We start from the raw sequence: 9,240 nt of genomic DNA, 5'->3' as shown, positions 1-9,240 counted from the left end.
TTCAGAATTTGGATTCTAACATATTAGTTGATCCAAATACCATCACTTTCGGAAAATTACTCACAAAACCATCCCAAAAAATAAACCAATTCAAAAAAATCCTTATGAAGCAATCATCTATCAATCCAAAAAACCAGAAATCAAACCATAAAACAGGCGTCTCTTGCCTTCCTAAGAGGAGGAAGTTCAGGAAAATAAAAACATTCAAGGGAAATCGTCCAACAACGACTCATTCTTCTTGGAGAAATCGTCCTTCATGTTTTGAAGACCAGCCTACTTCAACTTTAGTTCCTGGGATAACCTCTCGATTTCCGCCTCCTTATGGTTAATAAAATACGCGGAAGGGACTCCGATCATTTCAGTTTGCATCTTTTGGATTTTGGAAAATCCTTCACAGAACCAGGAGGCATCAAAATCGAAGTTCACACACATGTCCCGATGGAATTCCCAGCTTGAGACCACTTCTCCAGAAACGGTGTGGCCGGTCACGCTACACATATCATGAATTGAAGAGAGGGCTTCTTCCACGCATCTGACCAAGGAGAAACGACTATCAATTTTCTTAGTAGTTGCGATGTGCCCATACTTTTCCATATTTTGGTATATAGCTCCGCGTACTTAGCTGGCACACTGAATCCTCCAATCAACACATGACTCTCAAAGGAGCCTTAAATGGAGGGTCGAAAACGACACCTGCAGTTGGATGTGCAACTAACGAAGATCCTTTGGAAACGATTGTGCTCGCGACCACGGAAACAGTTTCTACTACTGGAGGCATAGCAACATCCTCACGATGATCAGTCTCCATCTCAGGATTATCAATGGGCGCGGTTCCAGTCGTAACTACATCTTCATTGCCATGAATCTCCATCTCAAAGTTATCTTCAGAAGCGGCTTCCTCCTGTAATATCACAATTGAATATTTATTATGTATAAATAGTCCAAGAGGAAAACGTGTGAAAACTCACCGACTGATCTATGGGGCCACCGGGACTGGAAGAGGACTCGCAGCTACGCTCCGAAGTGATTTTCCCGTCACCGTCGGATCCTGAACTTTCTTCTTCTTCTTTTTCCACTTCACTGTCAAAAGGCTCAGTATCGCCAGATTTTTCTTCAGAAGGTGCCGTTTTCTAACCACGTGCAAGTCTGGCGAAGGCGTTCATATTGTCAAGACCCTGAGTTAAAAAGGGGAAGAGATTTTCAGTGGCGACAATTCAGAATATTTACGCAATTCTGCCAAGTCAGGAAGAAGATCATACGTACTTGCATGTTGGAGGAACTAAAGGTCACAATACCCGTCGAAGAGAAGCCGCATGCGCGAATTTTCGACCTTAGCTCCCTTTCCTGGGGACTGCTCCCGCTTGGGCTAGAAGATTTACGCTTAATCGGAGGAGGCTCCCTCAGCAATGGCTGCTTTGTTAAAATCTTAGAGGAAGGCTTGCCGCGTAGATCTGTCACAACATCCTGCACGAATTGATGAATGGAGAGGAATTCCTCCTTCCAGAAGACATTATACTTGGAAGTCGTCACCGGTTTTCGTTCTGAGAACAGGAAGGGAAGTCTTTTATTTGGTGCAAAGACATTATTATCAAGAACATCTAGCAACAATTCTTCTGGAGGCGTCAGCGGGCGGCAGAATGGGACTCCCTGATCAAAGCCCATATGCCGAGCAACCCTGTCAATGTTATAAGGCACATATCCAGGTATGCAGCTTCGCAAGAACACAGTTTCTCCAATGCTCATATTCTCTCCGGCAGAATGCAATGTCATATTCGAGGCGGAAGCAAAAGTGTCTGTTTGAACTATAGACGCGTGGACCGGAGCCTAGGGACTGAAGTTAATTGCATACGCGTTGTCAAGGAAATCATGAGCTTTGAGCCAGGTTTTGGACGCTTCTTCAACCAACGAAGTATTCTAGAGCCGCCATATGAATCAGGAAATGAAGTTATCGGATCAGGAGCATAATTTTTGAAATGCTCCCACAACCATGCTTGGAGAAAGGAAACATGGACATACAAGTCTACCTTCATATATACCCATTAGAAACATACATGTCCGCTGCTAAGTGATCCAGATGGGTATACAAAGATCCAAGGAACAAACTACCGATGGGAAGAGCAACGCCTTTCGCCAATTTGATAACAAATTTGATGAGCTTCTGTCTTATCTCCATCTTGCCAGAGCCATCATCAAAAATATCTCTGGATAACCACATGGCTAAAAATGCAGCGACATGGAGCGTATTATCCAGCACCTGATTCGGCTCCGGCTCATCGGGGAACTTTCACACACCCACCACTTATAGAAGCACTTTTCCTCGTAATCCTTCCGAACACATCCTGTCGACTTCGTGACTAAAGTGGCGTGCATTTCTTCTTCTTCCTCAGACAATATGACGTCAAGATTCCCTATTATAGGAAGATTCAACAAAACGGCTACACTTTCCAAAGTAATGGTCATTTCACCCCATCTACATATGGTCGTGTGAGTCTCGGACACCATCTGGAGATCAAAGTAATCAAACCTGCGACGTCTTTCCTAATTTGAAGTGTTGCAGACGCCATGACAACATTCATGATTTGCGCCCCAATCAGATTGGCCCTTACATGTCCGCGACTTATCATGAATTTCATCCATTTATCATAAGAGCGCAGTGGACTATGACAGATCTTGAAGTCAATGGGAGAAGCTGAGTACTCTTTCTTCTGAAGACAAAACCTTATTACACGCCCTAGATAGATCGACTGGACCTCTCCTTCATTCTCTGAACCAGTCAGAAGAGTTGCCACATGTTTGGGATGAGTCCTCATGACTGTACAAGACCTTGTGAAGAATTCATCATCCATGTTTGGCTTATCTTTGGAGTTGTTAGCATTTCTCGACACGGCGACAGAACCGTTTTCAGGTGACATCTTAACAAAAATTCCTTATGCTACTTTTTACCTTTGGATTAGCTACAACGGAGCAAAAAGGGAAAAGTTACTACTTTGAAGAAAAACATGCGTGAAGATTTTGTCAAAAAATTTGGCACAATGATCAAGAGCCGACAAAAAATTCTCTACAGAAAATTTTTCTTTGGCCACAGGTCATGGCACTCACGACCAAGGAGAATGGGGACTGATGCTCGCTTAAACAAATACATATCTTGCCGCAGGAAATATGCTCTCGGCCAAAACCATGTCTACCGCAGGAAATATGTTCTAGGCCAGAATTGTGTATTCTCGCGGAAATTGTGCTTACTGCCAAATAAAAAAAACCCTAAGGCTAGGTTATACGAAGAAAGGAGCTGATGGCGGCCACCCGCCCATGCATGCTTACTTTGCATAATAATTGGCTTCGTTGCTATTAATGTTGTGGCTAACGCTACTACAATCATTCATATTGAAGTATTTTTACAAGTTCATGGAAGTCACGCCTACGACTAGGGTTCACACCAATACAGAAGAGCAAACAAAAGGGAAGAAACGTTGGAATACATACCTGAAATATGCTCACCTCCTTTACTGCTCATGTTCCTTCCACTGATCCGCCCACGATCGATGCACCTTTGCTGCTAACGTGAAGACGCGGAAACAAAGCCAACAAAACGAAAAAAAGAAAGATGGGCAACACCTTTTATAGGCGCAGCGTCTTGAGAATTCGAACGGGAAAAGGAATTTGTCTTGGATTCGTGCACAGACAAGGGCAACTGGGTCGCCTAAGCCAAACCCTGGGCCCAAAGTTGCAACGTCACCATGGAGGCCATCGGTCAAAGAAAGATGATTGGCCCGCGGCGCCAACACTCCATAGCGCTAGCACCCTATGTCCAAGCCATAAGTACGCCAATACAAGGATCATAGACTGCTCATGCCCCTTGCCAAAGGTCAATCGAATTTTCCTGGTAATCTCCTCATGTCTTGCCCTTTCGATTCTTATCCTCGTCTGTCACCATCTCATGCTTACCCCGCAACAATGCCTCTGTTACGTGCTAAGCAGGGGACTTAATGTTGATGGTGGTTTTTAGGTCAGGGCTAAAACTGTAAAACCTCGCATTTAATATGATGTCATTCTGCAAAGAGACAGAGCCATATAAAAGTGATGAGTGTCCAACCTCTTCACGAGCGCATTTATTGAGCAATTCAATATCTTCACATGAAATTTATCCAGAATGGTGCATGTAGTAATAATCCCAGGTATTCTGTAAATTTCGGCACCCTGCCTGTATTATCCAATTAATATAAGCTTCTTTGAATACTTTCTGTGCTATGTTCCCCGGATGAATCCTTAATATTGATATGACATGACAATTTGTGTTCACTCGCAGCAGAGTAACATGAATTTCTCAAAGTATCAAGGTTAAGGTCCTTGCATAAAAGCACTCAATCGGAAAGCATACTGCTCTCTGGCAATAAATTTAAAGAACTCTGTGTCAACACACAAAATTCAATCAATTTTGTGATAATTCACAAGATTTAAATATCAACCTGATTAATTTGCAAAAATTAGGGTTTTGCACCCTGTGCAGTATATTAGACCCTGCAGGTCGAAACTAAGCTTAGGCAAACTAGGAAATTGATCCGCCATGGATTAGTAGGCGCAAAATCCTACCCAAAATCAGAAAACAAGGGATAAAAGAGGAGTCGCGGAAAATAGGAGCAACAACAAAGGGAGGTGTGGTTGTGCCATAGGCCAGCCGACGCCACTTGCAGATGGACACACCCCCATGCTGCTCGACCGGCCCTCCTTTTTCCCATCGACCAATCAGGTCGCTTTAAATCCGCCACATGCACATGAGTTGTGGCTGGGCCCATACTTGCCGACCCTCTTCCCCATCGACCAATCAGGTCGCTCTAAACCCGCCACAATATTAAAAGAGGCAAATTGCGCCAGATGGTCACAATGCCAATTGGCTTTCCAAAAACCGCGCTAGTGTGCTAATGGCATGCCAAACGTGCCATTCCGCGCCAACATACTAATGGCATGCCAAACGTGCCATTCCTCTCCAGCATGCTAATCGGCATGCCAAACGTGCCATGCCACGCCAATGTGCTAATCGGCATGCCAAACATGCTGCTCCGCCGCAGCAACATGCCAACATGCCACAATAAAAGCGACTACGTGCTACCTCACCTTTTTGATCGTGGCCAACGCCATGACAAACTCCAATTAGGGTTTTATGATCAAAACACGACTTTTGACTCAGTGTCATTCGTCGAAACCCTAATTTTTGGTTGTGGCTCAAATTACGCCACTTTGGTCTCACAACATGCCACGAGCCATGCTGGGTCCAGGAAACCCTAAAAATGGCGCCATGCTATGGCTACCCATGGTCGTCCTTACGCCTGTGGTCGTTCTCACCTTATGGCTCCGCCACAACTCCTTTGACGCGGCCATGGCGCCATCTGCACAAAGAATGTCACCGTGCGGCGGCCATGTGCCATGCGCGCTAATTAGGGTTTTGGCATGCGAAACCCTAATTTAGTCAAGGTTGCTACGCCAACCAAGCCAAGTAATGCTCCATAGAGCATTAAGTCTGATATGGCAACTGGAACCAATGTTGCCGAGCCATATTTGGGTCTAACACCAATATGCCAAAATATAGCTGCCACGTTTACGCCAGGCGCTATTCGCGCCCCTATGCCACTAGCATATGCCAACCATGTCGTTGTGCCACTGGCATGCGCTAAACACGCCACCATGCCACCCGCATGTGCCAATGGCGCCACTATGTTATTATCAAATGCCAACGGAGTGTGGTCATAATCAACGGCCACCATCTCGCATGAATTACAATCTCATCCGTCCAAATTCGCCACAGAATTGACAGGCCTATGGCAAGTCTTAGGCGACCAGCCAAGACAAGCCTAATAGCATCACACGCCTACTGCAAGTCTCCTGACTTTGACTTGCCACACATGGTTATCTGCTACTTAGTTGGCATACAATTAACCAGAATAGCCAGGTCTTGCACACAAGACCTACTCAGCAATCTGCTGCACATTTTCCACGAAAATATTCGAGACATCAAACATGTCACAAACTGGGGGATGCTCATCGGGGTATTGGTCTGGCGGTTTACAGCGTGCGGCGTGCAACATGCCCATTATAAGAAAGTGTCAGAAAACAGGGAAGTTAGTGGCGGCAAGAAGTAGTGGGTGTAAACTAACCCGTTTCCTTCATAGTGGGAACGTGGTTTCTGGCATTTACACATTACCCCACTTCTCCATCACTCAATGATTCCCACTTTTTACGAGATCAGGGTGCGTTCAATTATGACTTGTATAAATAGGTTTTACCTATTTCAACCAAACAACAAGAGTTTTGGTTAGCAACAACACAAGTATCCAGAAAAACACCAAAGAACTGATGACTTACATTCCACAAGGCAGTTCCATTTTCTGATACAAGTCATAAAACATCCACACCTTCAGAATTAACCATTCTGGTCTCAACACCTTCTTCGCTTCCCTCCCTAAGACCAACCCTTCTCCTTCATTTTGTGACCGAAACAAGATTGGAACGTCATTTCTTGGTTAGGACAGGATTGTACATATTGATCTCTCGAATCTAAAGTACTCCCGTGCAGTGCATTTGTTTAGGTCTAATTCATTTCTTAACAACACACCCAAATTTACCAAAACCGATAGAAACAGTTTTTACCCCAAAACAAACTTGTAGTAGGCCAGTGCCAGTAGCGGCTTAATACAGTATGGTGTTCAATCTGGCTAGGTCCCAGGGTTTTTCTGCATTTGCGGTTTCCTCGTTAACAAGATTTCTGGTGTCTGTATTATTTCTTTTCCGCATTATATTTGTTTATATAATTGAAATATCACAGGTTGTGCGTAGTTCAATCAGTTGATAAATCCGATCTTTTTTGTTGGATATAACTTGATTGATACTTAGGTATTAGTCTTTGGTACCGTCCAAGTTCTTTCTCTTATTAATTAGACTCTTAGATTTCTATTTGTTTGATTTATTTATTGGATTGAGAAATAGAGGTAAAGCTCTTTAATATATATCTTGATTGAGCTCTCTTTTAAATTGGTGCTCTCAGAATTATATTAATGTTTAGTCCATACAGATTTCCGAACGAATTATTAGGTGTGGTTGTTATACCCCTGCTTTTTCAGATAAAGTGCAAGTTATTCGTCTTATATCTCTTTACTTATGTTTTAGCTTAGTAGGAAGTTTATCTCTTCTTGTGTGTGGTTGTTAGTTTTTAAAAACTACAAAGGATACATAAGGAATCATCTAAGGCTCAAACAAGACATCGTCATCTCAGAACACAATAAGGCAAGAGAGAGGCTATCACAAGATATCAGGGTTTGCCTCTAAGGGGAAATAACAATACCTATATTTTTTATTTCTCCCTTTTCTTCTTCTTCTTCTTCTTCTTCTTCTTCTTCTTCTTCTTCTTTGTTAGTATCATGAGTAGCAAATCTTTTGTTGATTAAGAATGAATTCAATGCTCTGAACACGAAGCTTAATCAGTTATACAAGTTTATTTGGAGCTTCAATCATATTGTCGCTTGTGTTCATTATATCTAATATTTATTAAATTGTTTAGGTGTGCAACTAAGTTCATTTATTGATAATTCTAATGCCAATAGAGAGTTGAGCGATCTGTAAATGTTGGAAAATAATCTAGACAAGTAGAAAATGTGAGACCTTGCATAAGGATTTTGTAGAATAGTATCATGCGAAGACTAACATTAGAGAGAGGACCGAGCACACTGAGTCTAACTGTTAGGATCAACCAAATTCATAAACCCCAAAATATTCGAATGGGTTACACTTTGGTAGTGTATTTCTTGGTGGTTTAAATGGATATAATTTTTTAGTAATAAACGAACTTGTTATCCGATAATACGAGGAATTTTGGGAGATTTCTTTGAGTATATTTCATCTTACGGTTGGTGATGATACGATTCTAACGAAAGATAAATTAGTATGCTAGCTGAGATAATGATCGGTAACAACGAAGGTATCCCTTATTATATATTATTGCTTTAGGTTAGTATTTGCTTATGTGAATTTTTTTTTTCTGTAATTCGAATAATATCTTAATTATACAGCTTTTTGTAGGAACGATCCTTACTACGCTATATTACTTGTTAGTATCAGTGAGAAATAAGTAAAGTAATTTATTGTGTAAATGACGCACATCAGAGTCGTGTTTGCTAGTTTCACCTTTTTCAGACTTGGAAGATTCGGTCTTGTGTTCAATCACATGAGCCTTGTTTGACATGTCTGTAACATTGGCATATGAAATACGTTTATCTCTGGTGCACAATATTTCTTGCACTTTTAATTTATTTCCCAATTCAACCATGATGTCCTCGTTACTTTCGTGCCTCAATCTTCGTTTGTAGTCTGACCAATAAGACAATAGTTTCCCAATTATAACAAACACTCGAAACTTCCCATCAATCACTATTCTTTTAGCAAGAATTACATTGAGAGTGCGCTAGAGTCCTAGAAATTGACCGACCACATATTGTCATTATACATTTTAAATTCCAAGAAGCTAGCTACTATTTTTTTTTATTTTTTATTTTTTTTGCTTCCAACAGTTTCAACTTTTATTTTGCGTTCAACGCAACCCACAAATAAAAGCCAGTAAAGTTCTCCTTAGCATAGCAAAAATCATGCAAATCCTCTTAAAACAAAAATAAAAAAAATCACCATTCTAACTAACATTCACGTCCAATATTTCGTGTCGGCTTCCGTGAAAAATTCACCATTCAAACTTTCATCAAAACCTATCGTTACATATTTATCCAACATCTGAAAACTCATAAAAAATAGCCTCTTCGGTTACCATCTTTTAAATTGTATTATTCTTCCCCATTGTTATATAGTATTACTATTGTGTTAAAATACTCCTTGTTACAAAGAGTTATTCTTCACCATTGTTAAAATTGTTGGATATGTAACAACGAAACAACAAATATTAGATGAATCAGAAAATTCTGGAATCAAACAAGTGAAATTGAAGAAACAACTTGACACGAGGGCAGAGCTATAAGATGGACTTCGATATGGTTTTATCCCCTTCATAATGTCAGAGATTCTCTTCTTTTCGCTTTGTTCTAGACGTCCTTCTATTCGCCTTTGTCACCTATGGTAGGGATAAGATCCTGCTGGCCGCTGAAAGGTTTTTTTAGATCCTTGGGCAATAATCCATTTTCTTAATACCCTTATTTTCCTTTAATCTGGAGTTGGGCACATCATGCTATACTCGCGCGGAAGGAAAGACAA

This window comes from Papaver somniferum, chromosome 9 (genome assembly GCF_003573695.1).
Source record: "Papaver somniferum cultivar HN1 chromosome 9, ASM357369v1, whole genome shotgun sequence".
NCBI classification, from domain to species: domain Eukaryota; kingdom Viridiplantae; phylum Streptophyta; class Magnoliopsida; order Ranunculales; family Papaveraceae; genus Papaver; species Papaver somniferum.
Note: the sequence above shows the minus strand (reverse complement) of the source record.